Source organism: Miscanthus floridulus, chromosome 6 (assembly GCF_019320115.1).
Source record: "Miscanthus floridulus cultivar M001 chromosome 6, ASM1932011v1, whole genome shotgun sequence".
Classification (NCBI taxonomy): Eukaryota; Viridiplantae; Streptophyta; class Magnoliopsida; order Poales; family Poaceae; genus Miscanthus; species Miscanthus floridulus.
Genome location: NC_089585.1, coordinates 135,076,343 through 135,102,814, shown reverse-complemented (window position 1 = coordinate 135,102,814; position 26,472 = coordinate 135,076,343). Strand labels below are relative to the sequence as shown.

General features: G+C 45.1%; 1 pseudogene; it reads left to right on the top strand.

Moving 5' to 3' along the window:
- The first annotated feature begins 1,553 nt into the window (after nucleotides 1–1,553).
- Nucleotides 1,554–26,472, top strand: part of LOC136461299 (protein DETOXIFICATION 42-like) — a 47,362-nt pseudogene continuing 22,443 nt past the window's right edge.

The window sequence follows — 26,472 nt, the reverse complement described above, 5'->3', positions numbered from 1 at the left end:
TGGGAGTAAATAAAGGGAAGGTGAGAGTTCTGGTGCTGATGAATCCTCTGAGATAGACTATGATGGTGAAGTAGAAGACATAGATGATATGGTTAAAGATAGGGAGCCTGAACATATGTCTGATGTTGATTGTGATAAGAAGGACCCTCCTATGTTAGTAGAAACAATGTATTTAGACATGGATGCTTTTAAGATTGCTTTAGCTACTCTTGCTGTTAAACATGAGTTCAACTATGACATTGAGAAGAGTGATATAGGGAGGTATAGGGTGAACTGCTCACAGCAGAGTGAGGGCTACAGGTGGAGACTTCATGCCTCAACTCTAAGGGATGGGCACACTATTAAGGTAATATGTTAGTACATTGTTTTCATTAACTCCTCCCTATTTTTCTTGTATTGTGTGACTTGTAAAAAGTGCATTACTTGACTGTTTTGTAGGTGAAAAGGAACCCCTACCCTCATGAGTGTTAGAGCACTAGGAGGCAAGGAATCTGTGTAGGGGTAACATAGTTCTGGATGTGCAATCAGGTGATTGATTGTCTGAAGGAAGATGGAACTCTGGGTGTAACAGAACTGTAAAGGAGGTTGAAGGATGCACACAAAATTGTGGTGCCCTACAAGAGAGTATATAAAGGTAAAAATCTTGCCATGGATAAGATTTATGGGCCTTGGGACAAAAGTTTTGATAACCTGTATAGGCTTAAGGCCTAGTTAGAAGAATCAAGTCCTAGATCATTTCGGGTCATAATGGCGTGTTGGACAAAAGAGTTTAGCGTCATAGCACCAGGGTTCGTGTGAATATTTTAGTGGCATGTAGGAATGGAGCATCTTTCATAATGGCACATAGGAGAAAGGCTAAAGAGTTGATAGAAGAAAAGCTGAATTTAATGATAGTTGAGGGAGGCAAAATAGACTTTTTTTCAAAGAAAAAATACTAGCATTTCTCAAAAAAAAAGAAGGGACTAGCAGCCCAGGGCCGAACAGACTTTTTGGAAGCCAAAATATAAGAAGGATTGGGCTTGTCAAGAACGAGTTAACAAAAAATTTACAATATCATAAAGTAGGAAATATGGAGTTGCGGGGTATCGCGATCCTGTACCTCTTGCAAGGTAAGAGAAATGTGCTTGTGCTCACAGCTATACTAGGTGAATACCCCGCGCTTTGCTGTGAGAATAGTGATGTTATAGAAAGAACTTTATATGTGTTGACGATCATTAAACTCCAAATATAACCATTAAGTATTGCATAATTTGACATGGAATGAATGGCAAACTATAGTTATAGGGTTTGATTCTAACAAGTTCCACGAGTTTTTGTGCCCTTACTTGTTTTGTAGGATATTTAATTTTTCACCGAATAAAACTATCATAAATGATGAATTGGAGTGCACCATTGCGAAGAGCTTGTCAAGTTTGATCGAAACCGATATATTACTTGCTATATTTGGAGCTCAGAATAAAAAGATATTAATTTCACAAATGAAAAAAGAAGCGCTGACGTCAGCACTCCACAGTTCCATGCAGCCCAACCGACGGTGGCCACGTGGCGGGCTGATGGCCACGCAGTTGCTCCGCACGAAGGAGCAATCGGTCAACGCGCGCCAACAGCGGGCGACCGCGTGCCAGGCGCGGGGCCCAGCTGCCACCAGCGCGGGGGACAGGCGACAGGATCCGGCCCGTCGCACGGCGACGCGTGGTGCTGGCAGGGAATGCGCGAGCGCGACCGCAGAGCCAGGCCAGGAGGGGTACGTGGCGCGCCAGGAGAGGCCAAGAGGCCGGTTTTGCAGCACGCGCGCAGGAGGAGCGAGTGAACCGCCTGAGCCGCCCGGCCCAGTTGCCCAAAAGGCCTATTTTCTCCCCCAGAAAAGCTGACAGCTCACGGTTTTGTTTGTTCGGCTCCAGTTGGAGTCCCAAATAGCCGGTTCTGGACTGGTTTTCTGCATAGGTCGGTTGGGAGCCTCATTGGCGACCAAGTAAAGTCCCCCACCGTCCAAGTAAGGTCGGTTTGATTCGACGGTGATCAATAAATATGGCGCGGATCGATGACGCGGCGATTTCTTGGCCGCTACTCCATCTCCCCACTATATAAGGCGCCCTAGACCCCCCTCCAGGAGGCCATCTCTCATTCGGGATCGAGGCATACAAATATCTCCACAACACTTTTAAGATGTAGAATTAGATTAGTTAAGTTGAGAGTTAGGGAGAGTCGAGCTTTGCTCAGGTTCTGGAGAAATCTTCGTAGGTCTGGTATATCTTTGTATCTTACCTTTGCAAGACTTATGCTTTAAATACAATTATCTTCTCTATTTACTTTTTATGCTTTTCATGTGTATGGTTAGTATAGTTATCATACTTTGACATGGGATCTTCGCTCGCATCGAGCGCTTTAGTTATCATGTGTGACTAGAGTAGTAATCCATAGTATAGACATGGTGTCTAGACTATAGATTACCTGAGATTGCACCCAATCCTACGGATAGTTATGGTAGCCCAGGTGGTGACAGCCCTGACGGCCAACGTAGTCCACCACGTTCGGGTTGGTGTTTGTAGGACGATAATCGGAGCTTCCTAGCCCCTTTCTCATCCCTTTCTGTGGCTAGTGTTCCGATGTCCCATAGTGCTAGTGTGTACGATCGCTATATTTACCCATACTTTAGTTATCAGTTTATACTAGAATAGAACTAAAGAAATAGAGAAATATTTAGGAACCTTGTACTCACCCGTTGTCCTCTCAATTCAGATAAACTACTCTTTTATTTTACCATAGAATTCCCCTAGGTGTGTGTCGTAACTCTTATCATTTATCACTTACCCTCACTTTAGTCTAATTGGTATACTAGTTAGTAGATACATGATGCTGAACTATCAACTTCTTTAACCATTGCTTCCCTGTGGATAAATACAATACTCTGGAATACTTCCGGGTAAAAGCTATAACGATATCCGTGCGCTTGCGGAATTTTCTGTGTGCGTTATAAAATACCAACAATATGAAGCGGGAAGAATTTATAGTTAAGGGCCCTTTGGAACGTGTGAATGTAAAAAAACACTAGAACATAAAAACATATAGGAATATATTGCTTTTAAAAATCATATCAATCTTTGTATCCTCAAATAAGTTTACTATTAAAATATATTCCGTGGTCAATATACGCATACTTATTACACACCACAAATATTAGATCTTTTATATATATATTTAACCAAATTTAAAAAGTTTAACTCTTCGACAATATAATACATTTTTTTGTACACTTTATTGCATGCTGCCAGCTGAAGCTCTATTTTGCTAAGTCGCCTTTTCAGTTTTCATGCCTTTTCACACCTTTCTCTTGTCCCCCTTCCTGTATACGCCAATTCATAGGGCTCAGGATGTGGCAGAACTGCCTAATCTAATGCTCTCTCAAGAGTAGTTGTCTTCCATTAGACGTTGAGTACCCAAGCGAGGACACTAAACCATGTGGTTTTGTCGAGCACACCCAAGGGAGAACTCGAAAATCCACATTTTCTCGCCTGGATAAAAAATGAGAGAACAAAGCTTACAACATTCTTAGTCATTTCTTACATCACTTTATTACAACATTTCTAGTTCACAAGTTTTATCTTGTAGCGGAAAATAGATATATGATCAGAGTTACAGCGGAAACAAAGATTAATTTAATGACATGGTAAAGTATTAACATAGTAAACATTTATATACAAGAGATGCTAGCAGATTTTACATCTTTTCTTATAAAAACCGTTAGTGAGGGTTATAAATAAACACTACGACCGTAGCATGAAAGGAATCCTTTCTGAGCCCACCAGAAGGTTTCCACACACAAGAGTCAGCTCTATGTATCCTCTGGCCACCTGCAATAGGGGGATAAAACCCTGAATACTCGGTTGTACTCAACCAGACTTACCCGATAGAAGGAAAATAAAAAACTCCAAGGATATGCAAGGTTATCTTGCTTGTGGGTTATTGCATCTGTAGAAAGTATTACTAAACGTGTGTCCTTATATTCAATTTTATTAGCAATCATCATTAGTTCATTAACTAACCATTCTATATAAGCACCTATGCTACTTTTAAGCAGGTGGTAAGCAATCAAAACTATTTTACCATCTTTCATATTTCAGTTCTTACTATGGTGCTAGACCATAGCCAAGTCGGTACCGTCTCAGAGAAACAGCGATTCATGAATCAATGTATCCTAGCTGGGTACCCCGAAACACACGCCCCACTTGTACCCTGGGCATAAACAGAACCAACTCGTCTTACTCCTATCAAGGGGTCTAGGTCCTCGTCCAAACTTGGACTCCAAGCCCCCAACACCTGAGACTCGATCTTAGTATGGTGCTTAGACCTCCACCTAATACCCACCCCTAAAAGCTGGTCCGGAAAGAGTTGGAACTCATAACAAGAGAGTAACAAGTCTTTCCGCTCCCATAAGCAAGTATGTGCTCAGGATAATAAGTCTGTGACCTGACTACCATCCACAGCAACAGACGGTCCTCAATTGACACAGGCGGAACAAGTGCAACCCGAGCCTTGTTCGATTGCCTAACCAAATCCAGATCCAAAGTACAATTCCGTCCGGTCTCCAATTATCATCTATATATATATATATTTCATGTGATAGTTATAGGATAATAAGAACAATAATATTTTTCCTATCTCTCGCGAGTGACAGATAATCACTCGACTTCTACCGAAATCCTTTAGCATAGCAATCTACATGATCCTAACATACTAGTAGGACTCATAGGATAAGAATATATATATATATATATATATATATATATATATATGCAAGTGGGTTTCATTCAACTCCTTAAAACTTAATGCACAAGCATAAAATAAAGTACAGAATAATAGGGGTTATGCATCGAGGATTGCCTGGGTAAGATATAACCAAAGGTTAGCACTTCATCATGGTGACACAATCACTGAGGTACCATCTTTTCTGTTTCCCTAGTCAACTCCATGATCCATCGTTGTCCCTATTATGATATACGTAGATGCAATGCAAAAAAATGTAATTAACCAACGACAATAGCAACTCTAAGAATACGATTACGCTTCACAAGCTAACAAGCTAGCTCTAATGACTAACGCACTAGGCTATGTATCCACGTCATCAAGTAAGGCTTCGTTTCTAGAAAATATTTTAGTTCTATAATCCCAAGGTGTTTTGGCATTTTATTGATTAAATATATATATTCGAACTAGGGCTTATTTAGCTACCCTAGCAAACTAATTATTATGGAGCTACAAAAATTACAGTGAGCATCTAATAATGTTAGGAATTTACTGTGAAAGTTTTAGAGTCAACACTATTACCAATTTATCACAACAATTCCTACAAGTTTATATCTGTTTACACCAAAATTTGGAAGAAGAATCTCAGGGACTCGAAAAGCTCCCAAGATCATGTTATTAAGGGATCAATTGCATGCAGGTTGGTATCAGCTGATTCGAACGTAACACTAGAATCGGCTTTCTTCAGATAGCGTCAGTAGATAACGATAAAGGCTATGATCGGTGCTGGAACAAAACATGTTGGACTCTATAAAAAGGGAAATATTAGGGTCCAAGTTATCTTAAATTTGGAATATTTTCTCTTAGGCAAAAATTGTGATGAGTCGTGCTTAGGTAGGAGTCATGCGTAGGTCCCGAGTATAAATATTGGACCCCAGCTATTGTAAAAGGACACACAATCAATCAAATATATGTTACTTACTTTTTTGGCTCCGGCTACCCCTTAGGAGTTGGAGTAGAGTAGGTCTCGGCGAGTTCTTCAGGAAGTACGGCTGCATTGATCCGACCGACCTCCACTGCTTGTCTGTAAGTACCGTAATGGCTTATACTTCTGTTCGTACAGCTGCATCGATCCAGTCGATCACCACTGCGACTCTGGTATAACCTAGTTATCGACTCTTGTCTTGTTCAAGTAAGGCTGTATCAATCTGGTCGACCTCCACTGCTCGAACTAGATTAAGGTCAAGTTATCGGCTCTATCTAATGGTGGCATTCCTTCGGATAGTTTCATTAAGTTACTAATATTACTTATTGCTTCCATTATTTATTTAATTACAGCAATATCACTTCGCCCAATTGGGATTGATCTAGATCGGCCTTATATCCTATTTAACCCATCGTTTGTTAATCTAAACTAATATAATCTGCATCTAAAACAATGAGTTATGTTTTATCGGCCGTTTTATATTAATCTTGATCATGCATAGTATGCGGTTAAGGCATGTTTTGCCTTGAATAGATCTATTGGCTAACAAAAACCATTTCATGGCCTGTTATCATGACCTGTGTGATTCTGCCTCACACCCCACTATTAGCATCGTAGAGTGGGGATCGTTACTTGGTAGATTTGATGCTGATAGGGCATGACCTTAACTGTGCGCTATGCCTGAATCGACTGTTTTAGCCGATATCGAGTGCTTTTACATATGCAGTTCACATTACGAGACCGTTGAAGTAAAGATAGGTTGAAAGATGTGTTAGCCCCATGATCTTATTATTGTATTATGGCCTGCATAATTCTGCCTCATGCCCCACTGATATTAGTAATGAGTTAGGGTCGTTAAATCTATTATTGTTTCTACAGCCTGCATGATTTTGCCTCATGCCCCACTGGTCATAGCGATAGACGAGATCTAATATGTTCATTAGATTTATCTTTATTAAATGGTTAAATGATGATGAGCCGCTTATTCTATATAAAAAGAGATTCGGTTACTTGCAGTCATTGGCTTAGCATAAATTAATTATTGTTGACATCTTTTTGCCATTGATTAATGTTTGTCTAAATAACAAAATCTATCCTGAGTGATAACCGATTTACCATCTATAATTCCATGAGCTTTAATTGATTTATTCTTATGAGTATGTTGGAATTGACTATTTAGTCATTTTCCTTCTATATCGGCTCTCAGAGCCGCACATTCGGGACTGTCTGGCAACACCGGCTTGTTCCGCCTTAAATTACGGATTAGCTTTCTCCCCTTGTCAATTGCAGAGTCAAATTGACTAGCATGTCTCGGAAGGAGTGTGCAGGATTGACCATCCCTGCGCTGAAGCTAGGCGGATCCCCAGCTCCATCGAGTGGACCCTTCTGACTTGCTCGTGTGCCCTCGGCATGAGACAAAATTTTGTGCCAACACACGTTCTTGGCACGCTCGGTGGGACCCCACAATTGTCATGGCGGTTCACAACAACAACGGCATCCTTATGGTACATTATGAAGATCTACCTGATGGAGATAAAGATGTCATCGACAAAGCTATAGAAGAATTTCAGAATAAGTGTTTGTTGTCCTACACCAAAACACATGACAACACAATTGTTCAGAAATATCCACTACTAAGAGTTCTATTACACGGGCAGGCAGATACAGTTGAAGCTAAAGATAGGTGTTTCTTTACGGAAACTATAAACAAATCTGTTCGTGATGCCATATCAAGCCATAATGAAGCTTTCTTGGACACATTCCACAACACTATAAAAGAAGTGTTTTATGGATTTTTAGTTGGTTAGGTTGGACCGTCTTATTACAACATTCTACATCCATCGACCCAAGGGACTAATTAAGTCGGTACCAGCCATCAAGAAGCAGCATCAGCTGGTAATGATGATGTCCAGGTAGTTCAGAGTTCATCTCAGCAAGCTCAAGGTACTACTATGAATCAGATACAGTATAATCCTAGATCGTCAGTGCAGCATATGCAATAGTCGGTGGGGCAATGTCAGAACTAGGTGATTAATTTTGGCACATCAGGCCACATACCGTCGATGACTAAAAAATAGCACCATCAATTCAAAGGATCCGTAGAGATATAGATCCTCATGTCTACAATCAGAGACTTCAAGCAGCAAACCAGCAAAGGACCCAGTAGATAGAGATTCCACAGGGGTATCATTATGGCACAGATTATAACACCCTTCACATGATTCTGAATTTAGGGTATCAAGGCACATAGGATTTCAACCCACAGATGGGTCGGCAGGTGTAGAGAAATCCAAATTCACATGCTGACGAGCTATTGCTGAAGGTGACCGACATGATGAAGAATCAGTTCGGTCTGAAGCCAAAAGGGCTTACCTTCTCATACAAACGCCTATATCTAGAATGATATAATTTGGTTGCTCTTCCTACAAATTACAGGCTCCTAAAGTTTGCTAAGTTCACTAGCTAGGACAGCACAAGCATAATAGAACATGTCAGACGGTATCTTACACAGCTAGGCAAAGCATTAGTTGAGGAGGCCCATCGAGTTCGTTTCTTCTCTCTATCACTATCAGGGCCAGCCTTCACTTGGTTTCCATTACTGCCAGCCAACTCCATTGCCAATTGGGCTAACTTGGAAAAGAAATTTCATACATATTTTTATACTGGGACTGGAGAAAAGAAGATTACCGATTTGACAACTATAAGGCAAAAAACTAACGAATCAGGCACTGAGTTTCTTCAGAGGTTCCAAAAGACTAGAAATTTATGCTTCTCATTAAACTTGGCTGATAATCAGCTAGCTGCTTTGGCCATTCAAGGAATGCTGCCAACATAGAAAGAAAAGCTGTTGGGACAAGAATTTAACAACTTGAGTCAATTGGATCAACGAGTGGTAGCGCTCAATGGCCAATTCCAGAGTATGAGTAGAGATACCTAATTCTAGAAGAGTACTACAGTGGCTGAAGCTTATAATCCATATTCAGTCGATGATGGCTATGAAGATGAAGAAGAAGAGGTTGCTGCGGCTGAATGGAATTGGGGCAAAAAGATAGTAATGGTGCCAAATCCTTAAGGAAGAGGAGTCGAGGAGAGCTATAACTTTGATGTCACTAAATCAGACAAGCTCTTCAATTTCTTGCTTGAGAAGAGACATATCAAGTTGCTCGATAATCATGTTATGTTGCCCCCTAATCAATTGAAGAATAAGAAGTTCTGTAAGTTCCATAACACTACTTCTCATTCCACTAATGAATGCAGAATTTTTTAGAAGCATATATAGAGGGCTATTCAGCAAGGAAGGTTCAAATTTTATATGCCTCGAAAAATGAAGGTTGATGATAATCCTTTCCTAGAAGATCAAAACATGGTCGATGCTAGGTTGCTCAAAAAAAGACTAAGGTCCTAACATCGACCGAATCAAGAGAAGCTGGAACAGTCAATCCCGAGAGGCAAATATCGGCTGACGAATATAGGGAAATTAAAAGACATCACGATAAGCAAAAGAGCCGATATGAGCAGGAAGAAACATCAAAAGAAGGGGCAACAAAGCTACGGGTTACATCTTGAATTCTGTTGAATAAATGGCAGCGGTAGAAGGAAAAGGATTATCAGCATTGGTTAGAAAAGCAAGAATACTAGCGTCAACAGGAAAAAGAAAGGTATGAAAGAAAGCAAGCTAAATTGCATTGGAATTGTCCTTTCTTCAGACATGTTGGAACGAAGGTTTGAAGTTGCCTACCAGGAATAGCTGTCTAGAGTGCAGTGATCAGTATTGGGAGTTTAGGCAATCTCAAGCCAACCGCCGGTCTATCCATGCTCAAGATGCATATTATCACAATAACACAGATCGACGCTTAAAAAATGAAAGTGTTCATAATCGGCTTGGAAAAAGAGTTATTGATCAAAACCGGGTTGATTACGAAGAAGTAAGTAATGAAAGAAAATATATTTGGTAGGAAGGCCAATGGTGTCCAGGAGGTTTGACAAGAAGCTAAAAGAGAAGGGTGCAACGCCTAAGGAATAAAGAGTTGGAATAGGCTCAGGCATCCAGTAAACCTCAAGTATGGCGTGCTAAGCAAACAACCGATAGAAAGCAACGATTGGCTATTATTCAAATGGCTTTTCTATTACCATCAGAGTTCAGAGCTCCGGTAGATCAAGAAGTTTATTCAGATTAGATGAATCAGAGTATGTGGAGATAGTTGCTAAGTTAACGGTTATACAACAAGCAATATTTGATAAACCAGTCAAGCATCGGCACCTAAAGGCTTTATATGTAAAAGGTTTGGTTGATGGGAAGCTGATGAACAAGATGTTGGTGGACGGAGGTGCTTCTATTAATCTCATGCCTTACACCACTTTTCATAAACTTAGCAAGGGACCAGGAGATCTGATTGAGACTGACATGATGCTTAAGGACTTTGGAGGTAATGCGTCTAAGACCCGGGGGCAATGAATGTCGAACTGATAATCGGGAGTAAGACTCTGCTCACCACGTTCTTCATCATCGATGAAAAAGGGTCATACAGTTTACTCCTTGGTTGTGATTGGATTCATGCGAACTATTGTGTAGCATCGACCATGCATCAGTGTTTGATTCAATGGCATGGAGATGATGTTGAACTGGTTCATGCTGATGAGTCTATAAGTATCGCAACAACCAATCTAGTCTTTTGGGAGCTAGTAGGCTTCGAATGCTTTTTCTTGCAAGTTATGGGAAGGAGGCTTCATTAGAATCAATGATGAAAGACAACAGCCGATCCAAGCAGTCGGGTTTAAAAATTTTTCTTAATGGATAATCCAATAGATGGTACAGATGGCAAACTAGGACATGGTTTCATGTCGGCCGATAAATTAGAAGAAGTAGATATTGGTTCTAGAGATAGACCTAGGCTGATGTATGTAAGTGCCAAGTTGGACCCTAAGTTTAAATGAGAGTTAGTTGATTTGTTAAAGGAATTTAAAGACTATTTTGCTTGGGAGTACTATGAGATGCCTGGTCTAGATCGATCAATTATCGAACATCGGTTGCCAATCAAACCTGGATATCGGCCGTTTAGGGCATGTACAACTCACAGACGGGGGTTCATCTCTAAGCGCTTCGATGCTGTTGTACAGACATGTATAAAGATAGGTCATATAGCCCAACAGACGGGGCTCTGTCTCTAAGCTGTTTAATGTTTTGCATGTAGCTAGGATCAACTATAAATAAATTTTTGCATACCATTGTGTGGCTATTTGATAGAAAATATATAATAAGGATAAATAAGAGCAACATGATTACAATATATTTTTTAGAAACCATCAATATAATAATTATGCTATACATAGTCGCAACACCTTCTGTCTAATTTCCTTTGTTTCCATAGTGTTGCCATATGTGCTCGATTAGATCCTTCTTGAGTTTTCTATGTGTTGGCCAAGCTCTGATAGCGGAATTTTTAGTTCATTGCTTTTGGAGGGCCAAATATTCTCTACCAAAACATTCAATCACTCCTTCGGCAAATTTTACCAAGATGATCAAAGAGGGAGTGAGTTCACACAATATACACGGTGATCTCAGTTTTATGAGAACAAATAGCATTACAGATAGAAACATACTGGTAGCCTTTGTTAGATTCATTCATAAGAAAAATCAGCATCTAAGTGTCTCCTTGTGCTCATTGTCCTCTACCTTTTTTGCTGAAAAGTTGAGAAACAAAGAGTGGAAAAGATGTTAGGAACATGGGCACTAAAATCAGCACACGACAGTGAAATCAGCACATCATCATTCAGAAAAGTTTCAGGACATTCAGAAACTTAAACTGAACAAAAGTACAGAAATGTCACCACCATCCATCCAGTTTAATTGAACAAAAGTAAAACTAAAACTTAACAGTATAGAAATATCACCACCATCAATCCAGTTTATAATTGAAGAAAAGTTTAACTGAAACTTAACAGTACAAAAATATCACCACCATCCAGTTTTCAGAAACTTAACTGAACAAAAGTTTCAGGACATTCAGAAACTTAACAATATAGAATCATCTGGTAAGGTAGATCATAGCATGGTAGATAAGCCTAGATAGTTCATCAAAGAAAGGAAACAGACTTCAATTCCTTTCCAAGCTCTCTTCAAGCCATTAGGTGTAAATCATGGAAAGGTAGAATAGATCCTAGAGGAAGGAAATCAATCGACCTGCTGCTCTACTCCACTGACTCCCTAATGCTTACAGCCTCCGTCATGGCCGCGCTCAAGGTTTTCACGGGGGGCGCTCCTAGCCACGGCCGCGGTCACCATGGCCGTCGTCAATAGGGTCCAGCTGTCGTAGCTCGCCGAGGAGCAGTGCAACGCCACAACTGTGATAGTTCCTTCCCGCACGCGGCCAAACCACAACCGCGCGTGCGAGCGCCCAGGATCCGCACAGCGGCGAGTCGAGGAGGCGGGCCGTACATCGCTGCTGGAGCCGTCTTCTCCGCCTCGGAGCATGGGATGTTCTCGTCGCCTCATGAGGCGACGTCGACTTTGTCTCTAGGCTCCTACGGGGTGTTTTCTATAAAAATTGCATTGAAGGGATGGGGTTAAGGGGACTGTTGTACATGCCCTTAAACAGGCTCTGTTGGGTTCATAAACCTGGGGTCCCTCGTGGACCGGCCTCCTAACAAAGGTTTAGCCCAAGCAGACAAACACACAACTCATGGGCCAACCCAAGTACCTAAATGACAGGCCAAAGGGGTGATCAAATCTTCGACCAGGAGGCCTGACCGAGGAAGAATAGCGCCCGCTTTCTGATTCCGGCCCACCTCTTTGACTGGAGCACTTGCTTTGGTCTCCAGCCCACCTCTGGACAGCCTCTCAGATCGGAAGGCCTGGCCAAAGCACTACTTTTGACTCTGACCCACATCTCCGACCAGGGATGTGCCAAACCCCTGCTCACAACTCTTCTCTGACTGACACGATCAAAGCCGACTAGGACCATCCGACCGAGGACGCCCGCTCATAAAGGACGAGGGAACGAATGGAGAAAGCAAGGTAGGGCACATAAGTCAAACCATGATACCAGGGACCATACCCTATACACCTATAGAAACAATACTCGGCAACCTCCTTGGCACAACATTGCCCAAACAGTGTTATAGGCGGCGACATTTTCCCTACAGTATTGTGGGCGCCATTGACTCACATACGGTAAGGCTCCCCCCACATGCCTCTAGGCATCAACAGTGTTGTGGGTGCCGGCATTTACCATACCGAGTGAACATGGTGAAACTCCTCACATGCCTCTGGATATCAACAGTATAGCAGGTATCGACATCTGCCATACCCGAACAAGACGACGCAACCTCCCACGTGTATTTGACATCCAACAGTGTTGTGGGCGCCTACCATCATCCTGTACCCACCGGCATAGGCAACAAGGCTTTGAAGCATACATACTCTCTCCCTCTCAGTTGTAAGGCCATCCCCTTCATCTATAAAAGGGGATGCACTCTTTCCCAATAGACAGGTTGATTCAAGTCATTCTAGATTCATTAGATCGATCAAGTTCACTAACACACAACAATAGAACCACCAGGTTCAAACCATGAGCACACGCTCAAACACTTAGGTCATAGCGGAGCTCTTGTCACTCTCGGCCATTCCGATCGGAGTTCGACCAGACCTCTTGTACCCCCCATCTTTCTCCTTCTCGTTTGTAACCCCACTACAAACTTTGACCACCTAGGCTCAGGAATAAATTCACCGACTGACTCAAACTAGACGTAGGGCACGTTGTCTGAACCAGTATAAACCCTATGTCATTGAGTGCTAGGCCACCTCCAATCACAACATACGACAAAATTATAAATATTTACTTGTTGGTCACTTTCTACACCGACAGTTGGCGCCGTCCATGGGGAAGACATTGTACGTTCAACACTTTTTGGTCATCGAATGGCCCACTTTTCCGCCACCATCACCATGGTGGGCTCAAGCGACATGACTCGCTTTGGCTCACTAGAGTTTCCTATGCTCCCACCTATTGGGATGTGGGTTCCACCCTTGTTCAAGCTGTCCCAGGCCTTTCTCTTCGGAAGCCTAGACTTCGTTGCCGACCAGCTCAGCATACTACACCTCCATGAGGAGGCTCTCTTTCTAGCGCCCATCGGAGGGGTGCCCTCCATTGGCTCTGGGACGCATGATGACTTCAATGACAAGGCATCCACGCTTCATTTCGAGCAACTCTCTGCTCAAACCCCGCTGTAAGTAATATGCATACTATTAATTACTCCATATTTACTATCTCTCACCGATTATCCGTAGAGACCGTATTGACCGTGCCACGGACATGATACGATCAGTTCCCCTATAGCCTCGTGTCCCCTTTGGATGCGTGCACTTGGGGCTCCGAAGGACGCTGCCGCCATCCCCTCTCACATCTGAATTCATGGGAATGGTGAGCTATACTCCTACCACTTTCCACGAACTCCCGGATGATGAGGGTGAGAGCGACGGCTCTAGCATCAATGACATGGCACCTAGCCACCATCTATCCTAGGAGTGCGCTATGGCGGACACCCCAGGACAGTCGCTGGTCATTGTGGAGTCTATGCAGACTCACACCCCTCTGGACCCGTGTGCGGGGGCCCTTGCGTTTGCATGAGTGCACGCTGAGGAACTACGACAATGGTGGTAGAACCAACCGCCGCCTCGCCGGCACGCTCGGTACAGCACGTTGCGCCCTATGTGTATGACCCGGTGGGTGGTGCCAGGGGTCACGCATGCCAGGTCCAACACGATATCATGAATGAGGGGAACGATCCCCCATAGTTCACTTAGGCTAGCCAAAACATCGCTACTGCGACAATGCTTCTATGTGGCGTTCCCAAGCCTGTCGACCCCTAGGAGCGGGAGGTCTACCAGAACCTTCGGGTGCTGGTAGAAGCCGCCGCCGCTCAATAGGCGGAAAGCTCCGCATCGTGACTCTGACATGTGCCTTTTCTCCCCACCGGGGGAGTGGGGACGCGCTAGATGGATCGCTCCATCTGCTCACCGCTACAGCCACCAAGTGCGGCTCAGGAGGCAGTGACTGTGTCGCGGTCCGACCTAGCGCCTGCTCTTCATCGACTGTTGGTACGCTAATGACCTTGATGAGGACATGACACCCATGCATATGACCATGTTTGGTACATGGTATGGAGAGGTAGGAGGCTAGCAAGGGTGTACAAGTCAATAAGGAGGTCCGAGACTAATTCGGTTCGAGTCCCCGAGGTGGAGGCCCAAAGCAACTCAAGTTTGAGTCTGCCTCGGCCTCTAAGACTAGTCTGCCTTAAACTGGTCACCCAGGACGCATCCAGACTCCGTTTTTGACGATCCACAAATGGTTGGAAAGCTAATTTGATAAGGAAGCCAATCCAAGTGGTCTCATATCAAAATACCTTCAGAATCAATAGGAATCGTTGAAATAAATCAGCGTCCAGAATCTACCAGGGTGCTGCGACACCATCTTTTGATCCGTTGGACCGTGTATCGTGTTTGGGCCCATTAGGGGGCGTGTCTAGGGGGTGATGCCCAAGACTCTATAAATAGCTGCCGTCGCTCTCTTTAGGGTTTGGGTTTTGTTTAGTTCTTGATTTCCTCATAAAATAGACATCGTTTTGCTGCAACTGTGCCGCTAAGGCTGCTTGCTGTAAACTAGGGCCCCCAGTTCTTGATCTTGTTCGCCTGTGGTGATTAGTCCTTTCAAATAAAGACTTGAACCCTTTCTCATTATCATAAGCCTCATATTTATTTGCAATTTCAGATTGCGTTTATCTCATTCTTGCTTGTGTTCTCGATTCGCTTGCAGGAAAGTCTTCTCAGCAAGGTCAATCGCGTTCGCGTGGTTGATAACCAATGGAGCAGTGGTATAACGTTGTGGGGGTCCGAATCAATCTTGGTTCGAAGCCTAGATCATAAATGTCAAGTCTCCAGCAATCGACGCTATCATACCTTTTAGAAGATCGGGCCTAGTCTATATCAAGTGGTATCAGAGACATTGTTGCCCGTTAGGTATAACTTTGTTTTTCCCTTTAGATTGTTACTGTTTTTGCATTACCTATAGTCCACAAAAAGCCAAAAAAATTATACACCACCACATATTCCCTGTCCTATAGCCTCGTTGTGCCAAGCAATTTCGTCTCTGTGTCACGTGGTTGAGTTTGTGCCCTAGGTCAAGCTCTGGTTACTGGTTTTAGATCGATTTTGACTCCAGTTTGTGTTTTCCCTTTGTTTTTCATCATAATCCGTGAACACCTTCAAGTCTTGCTGTGTTTCCTTTATATCCATCAAACCCTAGTCCACGCTATCTAATTTGTTATACTTGTCTTCACTGTTTTCATCAAATCCTTGCTGCCGTGACCTATTATGCGTGCATTGTTCCCGTTTTATCCTCTAATTCGGAGTCAGTTCGTAAAACTGGTCTAGTTTTCGCATACAAACTCAGATTTCGACGTTCTATATATCAAAATCGATCAGAAATTTTTTTTGGATCTGTCCATCGCCCACCTTTTCAGGGTCGAAGATTTTTATTTTGGTCAAAAACTGGTCACAAGATCATCTTTTCGTGGTCACAAGCTTTTTGTCGATTTTGAGCACGTCTTCTAAAATTTCCACAGGCATGCCTTTCACTTGTTTAAGCTCATATTTTCTGTGGTTACTTCTTTTGTGCTCCTAAGTGAAGAAAAAATATCAAAAAAATAAAATGAAAAAGTCAAAGAATCCCAAAAAACAACGACAACCAAAAAATAGAGAAAAAAGAGGGGCAAAAGTAGAACAATATCTAGAGGAGCACAAAGAGAGCGTCATTTGAGATGTGTTTGCGTGTGCTGATTTCTGCCTTTTTCCTAATCATATTCCTATTGTTCACATCACTTGATACATCTGGTACTTGGAACATGAGTAGGCCAGCAACTAAGACAAGTACTTAGAATACTTATTCAGCTTTGCTATTCAGTTATGAATTTTGTTATTCCTTGCTACTATATTGTGCCTGTCCAAGCTCCACTTTCTTCTAACCAAGTACAGGTTCACCTTGCAACTATTACACTCAAGCTACAACGGTATCACAGTCACCGAACGATTGCACCGCATGTTGTTTTGGTAAGAACACTTGTAAGACCATGGTAGGATGCTTGAGAGTTGAGTGTCTTGTTTTTTCCTTGTACACAACCTAAGTAGTTGATAGGGACAATACTTTTGTGTTGTCTTTTGCTGTCTTCTAACAATGACAGGTTGTTCGTATCCACCGACTTATGATGGTATAGGTGTTGATGAGTACATGGAGTGGGAAATTGTCATAGATAACATATTTGCTACTCGCTTTATGTGTCCAAGGAGGAAGGTAACAAATGCAACTAGTGTTTTACGACATTCTGCTTTATCTTGGTAGGAGTCTTTAGATCCTTCTGATAAACCTCAAACTTGGAATGATATGAAACTCCTTATGTGAGAAACCTTTGTTAATCCACCTCATGTTTTGACTTCATATGCTGAGGTGCACCATTTAGAGGATGAGTCTGTTGTTATTCCTCTTGCTATGACTAACCTTCTGCAGGATAATGTACATAAGCGAGAGAATGACATGGAAGAAAATGAGGAACTCACAACCTCATATGCAAATTTAGAACCATCACTTCACAATGCACCTATTACTCTTGCTAAGAACACAGGTAATGCCCATGGTGCTACACTCACAGAAGGTGAGAATAGTTTTAATGTACTAAACTCTTCCATAAACCATGCTATCATAGATCAATTGTTAGTGGAACCCTCTCTTAATTTATCTCCGTCCCATGATAATTTGCTTGAAGTTCCTTGTGATAAAGATGAATTGGTTGATGATGCCTCAGCTTTACATGTTTTGGAACCAGTCACTTGTGCTAAAAATAAACATCTTATTCATATTGCTACTAAAACTGATGAGTTCAAACTGTTGTCTTCTTTACATACTTTGGGTTACATTGAATTTGATGTTTTGTGTAACCTAGATTGTTTGGAGGAGAGCCTATTTAAATATGTTGATTTGCCTTGGTTTTCTAAACATACATATCATGTTATTGGCAAATATAACAACAAGGGACAATATATGATACATCGAGTATACATTCATAGTAATATGAATTCTTCTTTTGTTGTACAAGATTATGATCATTTAGAGGGTAGCCATAATAATACAAATATTTTATCATATTCCTCAAAGAAACAAGTTCACTTTCAAGAAGGGGAGCATTTTTGGTTGCTACCTATGTCTGCTAGATCATCTATTTCTGCATTGTCTTTGGTTAGTTCTAATCTTTTGTAGGATAGTGTTGACATACATCGTGTGCATTCGGATCATGGAGTCTACATGCTTGCTGAAATTTTTATGCGAGATGACATGCTACAAACTTGGAAACATGGTCACATTCCTTCTCACAATTATTTCAGTTCCCTTTGTTTTCGCAACCCCGTTCTCCTTTATGTTGTGCAGGATCAGTTTCAAGCACAATCGACGTCGAGGACGGCTTTTCATCAAGAAGGGGAGGATGATGAGGACATGACACCCATGCATATGACCATGTTTGGCACATGGTATGGAGGGGTAGGAGGCCAGCAAGGGTGTCCAAGTCAAGAAGGAGGTCCGAGACTAATTCGGTTCGAGTCCCCGAGGTGGAGGCCCAAAGCAACTCAAGTTCGAGTCTGCCTTGGCCTCCAGGACTAGTCTGCCTTAAACTGGTCACCTAGGATGCATCCGAACTCTGTTTTTGACAATCCACATATGGTTGGAAAGCTAATTTGATAAGGAAGCTAATCCAAGTGGTCTCACATCAAAAGACCTTCAGAATCAATGGGAATTGTCAAAACAAGTTAGTATCCAGAATCTGCCAGGGTGCTGCGACACCATCTTTTGGTCCGTTGGATCGTGTATCGTGTTTGGGCCCATTAGGGGGCGCGTCCAAGGGGGTGACACCCACGACTCTATAAATAGCTGTCGTCACTCTTCTTAGGGTTTGGGTTTTGTTTAGTTCTTGATTTCCTCATGAAACAGACATCATTTTGCTGCAACTGTGCCGCCAAGGCCGCTTGCTGTGAACCAGGGCCCCGGTTCTTGATCTTGTTCGCCTATGGCGATTAGTCCTTTCGAATAAAGACTTGAAATCTTTCTCATTATCATAAGCCTCATATTTATTTGCAATTTTAGATTGCGTTTATCTTATTCTTGCTTGTGTTCTTGATTCACTTGCAGGAAAGTCTTCTCAGCGAGGTCAATCACGTTCGCGTGGTTGATAACCAATGGAGCAATGGTGTAACAGTTGCTGGGGTCCAAATTAGTCTTGGTTCGAAGCCTAGATCATGAACATTGAGTCTCCACCAATCAACGCTATCATACCTTTCGGAAAATCTAGCCTAGTCTACATCAGACCTGGTCTGCACCAAGATGCTTGCAGCGTCATTAGCAATCGGCATCAGGCCTGGCATGATGATGACATCCACTAGGCTATGATGAGGGCAGGCGACACAGATCCTGGCCAAACCATCAAGGGGAGCGATGAAACATGCCCCAGGCATGATCGCCGGCTAGGCAACTAGAGTCCCAGCCCTGAGGGCCCAGGACCATAGGCCTTTGACCGACTTATCCAGAGAGCATCATTCCCACAGCGCTTCTGACTGCCCACCAACATCACCAAGTATACTAGGGAGACAAACCCTAGTATTTGGCTCGAAGATTTTTGGCTTGCCTGCCGAGCTGGAGGGGTGGATGAAGACTATTTCATCATCTAGTATCTCCCCATCTGCATGGGGGAACATATTCGGGCATGGCTTGAATTCCTCCCGCACGACAGCATTCGCGACTAGGTGGACCTCAAGAGGGTCTTCGTTGGGAATTTCTAGGGGACATATGTTCGCCCTAGAAACTCCTAGGACCTCAAGAGCTGCTAGTAGGAGCCCAGCGAGTCCCTATGGGATCACATCTATAGGTTCTCCCAATGATGCAACTCCCTCCCTAATGTTGTCAACGTAGACGTCATCAGTGAATTTCTCTCTGGGACGACCTGTGAATCCCTAATCCATAAGCTTGGCTGCCTAAAACCCTATTCCACCCGTGACCTGCTCGACGTCGCCACTAACCATGCCTCCGGTGAGGAGGCGGTCAAAGTGGTCTTTAACGGAGGCTGAGACAAAGGCAAAGCCAAGCGCACGGACCAAGATGAAGGCCCCTCCACACAGAGGGCAAGAAGAACAAAAATGATCAGCGCCAATCGGACAACACCGCATTGGTCACCACAGCTGATCGCACGGGCAAGCCACCCCAACAGGGCCTACCTGACCACTTCAACAAGCTCATGGATAGCCTGTGCACCAACCATGCCTACCCCATCAAACACCTCTACAAGGACTATGAGCTCCTCAAACATTTCCTGCGACAGGCCGGTAGGTCGAAAGAAGGAGACAGCAAAGAGGCGGCAGCCAAGAAAGGAGGCATGGCAGGCAAGGACAGAGATGGCTTCTCCAACGCTGAGGAATGCATCATGATCTTTGGTGGATCCAATGCCATCTGGTCCAAGCGCCAGCACAAGGTACGCTATAGGGAGGCATGCACCGCCGAGACGGCCATCCCCTCCTTCCTTAGCTGGTCAAAATCTTCGATCAACTTCGATCAAAGGGACCATCCCTCCCATGTCGCAAGACCCGAATGTAACCCGCTCGTTGTCGACCCCATCATCTATAAGAAGTGCCTTGCCAAGGTGCTAATGGACGGAGGCAGTGGCATCAACATCCTCTACATCGACACCCTCTATGCCATGCACATCCCCTGGTCAGAACTCCACCTAGCGGGCTCTCCCTTCCATGGGGTGATCCTGAGAGTGCAGGCATACCCGCTCGGGCAGATCGACCTACCCATCATGTTTGGCAACCGAGCCAACTTCTGCTCGGAGGTCCTCACCTTCGAAGTGGTGGACTTTCTAGGGTCCTACCACGCCATCTTGGGGCGACCATGCTATGCCAAATTCATGGTGATCCTCAACTACACCTACCTCAAGCTAAAGATATTGGGACCGAATGACATCATCACCATGAGCAGCGCCTTCTCGCACGCCTTCACGTGTGACCACGAGCATTTCGAGCTCACCACCGCAGTCATCAACTCATCCGAACTCCCATGGCTCGGGGAATCATAAACCCCGGCAGTCCCAAACTACAACAAACCAACCTCCTCGATGGCCTTTCGCCCGCTCGAGGAAACTAAGGTGGTGGGAATTGACCCCATCGACCCAACCAAGACAGTGCAGATCAGGACCCAGCTCCCAGCCAAATAGAAATGCGAGCTCATTGACTTCATGCGCATCAATCATGATGTCTTCGCATGGCAGCCTTCTAACATGTCGGGCATACCATGGGAGGCCACCGAGCACGCACTATGCCTCATCCCAGGCTCAAAGCCCACCAAGCAGTGCCTACGTCGCTTCGACGATGAGAGGCTTAGGGCCATAGGTGAAGAGATCGCCAAACTCCTGATAGCCAGATTCATCAGAGAGGTATTCCACTCTGACTGGCTTGCCAATCCTGTTCTTGTTAAAAAGAAGACCGAGAAGTGGAGAATGTGCGTTTATTATACTGGCCTCAACAAAGCATGTCCAAGGGATCACTTTCCTTTGCTGTGCATAGACCAGATAGTCGACTCCACCTCAGGTCACGAGATCCTCTCCTTTCTAGATGCCTACTCGGGCTATCACTAGATCATGATGAAAGAGTCTAATCAGCTCGCAACCTCATTCATCACCCTGTATGGTTTGTACTGCTATGTAACCATGCCTTTTGGCTTGAAGAACGCTGGTGCCACCTACCAAAGGTGCATGCAGCAATGCTTCGCTAACCAAATCGACCCACTCGATCAGCCTGATCATGCCAAGCGGCCAAGACCAACGATCACCGTCTATGTTGATGACATAGTGGTCAAAACGACTCAAGCTTGTGACCTAATTACAAACTTGACCGCAATGTTCGTGAACCTCTGAAGGTTCAACATCAGGCTGAATCCTAAAAAATGTGTTTTTGGAGTTTCAAAGGGGAAGCTGCTTAGATACATTGTGTTCGAGCGCGGCATCGAGGCCAACCCCAAAAAAGTCATGGCCATCTCCAATATGGGCCCCATATGCAACGTCAAGGGCATGCAAAGGGTCACCGGTGGTCTGGCTACCCTAAGCCATCTCCCGGCTCGGCGAATGGGGAATGCCACTCTACAAGCTCCTAAAAAAGATGGTCACTTTCGTCTGGACTAAGGAAGCTCAGCAGGCTCTGGAGAGCCTCAAAGCGTCCCTCACATCAGCCCCAATCCTCATCACTCCTGAACAGGGAGAACCCCTCCTCCTCTACATCGTGGCCAGCAACCATGCGGTAAGCGCCGCGCTGGTCGTCGAAAGGGAGGAGCCGAGACACCAACTTAAGGTCCAGCGGCCCGTATACTTCTTTAGGGAAGTACTCACCGACCCCAAGGTCTGGTACCCCTAGGTGCAGAAACTCATATATGCCGTGCTGATGGGGACCCGAAAGCTCCTGCACTACTTCACCGACCACGAAGTCATGGTCATCACTTCATACCCGCTCGGGGACATCATTTGCAACCACGATGCCGTGGGATGGATCTCTAAGTGGGCACTTGAACTTATGGGTCATGACATGAGGTACATCCCCCATCCCGCCATTAAATATCAGGCTCTCATGGATTTTGTCGCCGAATGGACAGAGGTGCAGCTACCAACCTCGGACATCACCCACAAGTACTAGACAATGTACTTCGATGGGTCCGTAATGGTGCTCGGCTCAAGGGCTAGAGTGGTTCTGATCTCCCTAGATAGGAGTAAGCTCCGCTATGCCATTCGCCTCAACTTTTCAGCCTCAAACAACACCATGGAGTGTGAGGCCATCATCAACAGACTACGCATCGCCATCGAGGTTGGTGCTACGCGACTCTACAATTGCGGTGACTTAGAGCTAGTCATTGATCAGGTCATGAAGGAGTCCTCCTGCAGAAGCCCCCTCATGGTAGCATACTACCAAGAGGTGCGCAAGCTTGAGGACAAATTCTAGGGGATCAAGCTACATCACATCCCCTAAAAGGACAACGCCGCCGCTAATTTTCTCACAAAAATGGCTGCCAGGCGGGATCCGTCCCCGAGCGGGGTCTTCATCAACGATCTCCATGAACTGTCTACCCATGTCCTAGAAGGTCTGATCTAGACATGCCCTGATGCCAAGCCGGTGCCTGGGGCTCTGACCCCGACGCTAAGCCGGCACCCGAGGGCTCTGACCCTGACACCAAGCCGGTGCTCGGGGGCTTCGACCCTAGTACCTCTATGATGACGTCACCCACTGATGTTGCTGTATTGGCACTCGATCAAACCAACTAGCGAGCACCGCTACTCGCCTTCCTCCTCATGGAGGTCCTCCCACCCAAAAGGATTGAAGCCCGATGGATCGCTCAACGCGCCAAGACCTTCATCGTGCTCGGTGACAAACTCTACAAACAGAGTCCATCGAGGGTCCTCATGAAGTGCATCCCCACCAACCAGGGAAGCAGCTCCTCCTCGAGGTCCATGCTAGGATATATGGACATCATGTGGCCCCAAGGTCGTGGGTCAGAAAAGCCTTCCGCCAAGGTTTTTACTGGCCCACTACACTACGATATGCAAAGGAGGTCGTCCGCAGGTCTAAGGGATGCCAATTCTATGCTCGACAAACTCATTTGCCGACATAGGAACTTCAAACCATCCCCATCACCTGGCCATTCATAGTCTAGGGCCTTGATATGGTAGGACCCCTCAAAAAGGGCCTGCGCGGCTTCACTCACCTACTCATAGTAGTCGACAAGTTCACCAAGTGGATAGAGGCTAAGCCCATCACCAACATCCGCTCGGAAGAGGCGGTCAAATTCTTCCTCGACATCATCTACTGGTTCAGCGTTCCTAACTGTACCATCACTGACCACGGGACTAACTTTATTGGAAAGAAGTCCCTTGACTTCAGTGATGGATACGACATCAGGATCGACTAGGCCTTGGTCGAACATCCATGAACTAACGGTCAGGTCAAGCGAGCCAATGGCATGGTCCTCCAAGGACTTAAGTCACGCATCTTCGACCAACTCAACAAGTACAGTGGGCGATGGGTTGTAGAGGTCCCAATGATCCTCTAGAGCCTGAGAATGACCCCAAACTGATCCACAGGGTTCACACCCTTCTTCCTAGCCTATGGAGCTGAGGCAGTGCTGCCCTCCGACCTCAACCACGACGCCCCAAGAGTGAAGGCTTTCGACCATGACCTAGCCATGGAGGCTCAGCAAGATGTAGTCGACCTTCTCGAAGAGGCCTATGAGACGACCGTCATCCGCTGTGCTCGCTACCAACAAACCCTCCGTAGGTACCATGAAAGGAAGATTAGGGGAGGATACTCGAAGTCGGAGATCTCGTACTCTAGAGGACCCAATCAACAAAGGAAAACACAAACTCTCTCCACCATAGGAAGGGCCCTATATGGTGATCGAAGTAATCCGACTGTGCACCTACTGATTGGAGGACGACAATGGCAATGTTTTCACAAACACTTGGAACATTGAACAGCTACGTTGTTTTCCCCTAAATTTGGTCTTACCGCTTTTTAGTCAACACTTGCTCCTGTAAAGCACCCCAGCCCAAACATTTTTAGCCCGGGTCGCTCGAGGGCTCCATGAGGGTACAATACTAAATACTACCTCTAATTTTTTCTAACATATGGTAACAACTTTGTCCCTGAATGGAAGCGCATTCCATTCCTTTGATTGCCCTACGTGACTCTATTCTTACTCTTGACCGAATGCACCCCGCCATGACCTATGGTTATAAGCAGCTGAGCCCTACGGGCCATGCCTAGGTTCTTAATAGCTGTAGCCTATGGAACTAACGGGTAGGTGCAAAAAAGAAAGGATAAAAACAAAAGTTATGCCAGGATAAAAAACAAGGAGCGAATAGTGGTTCTGTCACAATAACAGAACTGATGGAGACATTGATACAAAAACTGTTCACACAGGGGCTCACCCACAACTATTACATTTTCTAACTACTTCTAATCCAAATACTACTATGGCCCCTCGATGGCATCGCCTGACGCCAAAGGAGAGACCACGACACATGCCGCCAGACGTAACCAGCGCTACAAGGGTCTCGCCTGGTTCTGTTCCCTCGACTTCGGTGGGTGCAACGGGTACCTCAAGGGCATCGCACCCATAGATGCTCAGTAGAAGAGCATGGTGCTCCTGACGTTCTCATGCAGTCAAGGAAGCTCCTGGGCAAGGACGCTGCTACCGAGGTATGGCCGCCATGGCTATAAGAGATCTCATCAAAGTTTATGAACTGGCCAACCTAAGCAGCTACAGGCACAGAACCCTCCATCGGCACGATCCTGGGCAACTTCCCCTCTAACAAGGCTCGCCCTATGAAGATCCACTGGAGAAAATCCACACATGGCTCCATCCCAAAAAAGACCTTGTAGATGAATCCAGCACGTCACCCCCTTTGGCAGAAGCCACCCCTTCTCAGGCAAAGACGGCCAGCACCTCCCTGGGCAACCTCCAGCTCAACTTCATGCTCTAGATTTATGAAAGGATCTGTAAGTCCTCCCCCTCGCTTACCCTCTCTCTCACTTAGGAACCACCGTGGCATACAGGCACTCTCGATGAGCAGGAAGAAGGAGGAGAGACAATAGTTGGAGAACAGGCAAAGGAATGCGACGAAGAGCCCTCTCCCTCCCCCTATTTAAGGAGAAAATGCGACAAATGAAGAGGGGCAAAAGATCAGAGCAAAAAACTCCCTCCCTTCCCCCATTTAATACGGATGGGAAACGATGGGACACACACTGACCGATGGAACGCCGCCAGGTTAGACAGAATGACGCCTGGTAAGATGAGACGTGGCCTAGGTATGGCCCACCACTACCACACGTCAGGCGCAAAAACCAAAGCAACACCACATGCAGGCAGCTCTTCGCATCCCCTAGTGGGACTTGGAAAAACCCAAAATAGGATCTCTACCAAGAGAAACCATTGGGCTTCCTAAGTCGATCGAATGGCTCAGAAAAACCCACCGAGGGATAGGTAGGGAGCAAAGGGACGCCCCATGTAGGCCATGCTGACTCCATCATGAACAATGAGCACGGGTCCTAGTTGGACATTTCCGATTGGAGCTCTTCAAACCCCATCACTCGAGTCATCAAGGTAACACTATCGACCCCCGCTATTTCCTTATAATCATTTCATACATCCATACACGCATTCATTCCATACACCCATGCCCCCTGGACCATTTGGGCCCTAAACCGTCCGGGGGCTTGGGAACTAAGCATAGCACATGCAGCAAAATGCATCACAATGCTCCATGTTGCGTCATGAAGCGGCAGTTGCCTCATTCGACATGAGCAACGACCAATCGGGGTTCGAAGGCTGGCCCATGAAGGGCTCGAGGCCGCCCCATGTCAAACAGAGCTAGGGGAGAAAACACAAATGAGCCCCATGTGGCCCTCACCCAGTCTACCCTAAAGCAGACAGGGTCATCTCAACCTTCTCATTCGATCCTAAACCTCTACCAAGCCCATAGAATCTCCATCGAGGAGAGGCCATCAGGCCACCCGGGTCGGTCTCTAGAATGACCCAGGCATTTGTCGGGTTGCAGGTAAAGGAGCAGTGAAATGTCACAAGAGGGCTATGCCGACCCCGTCACGAACGATGGAC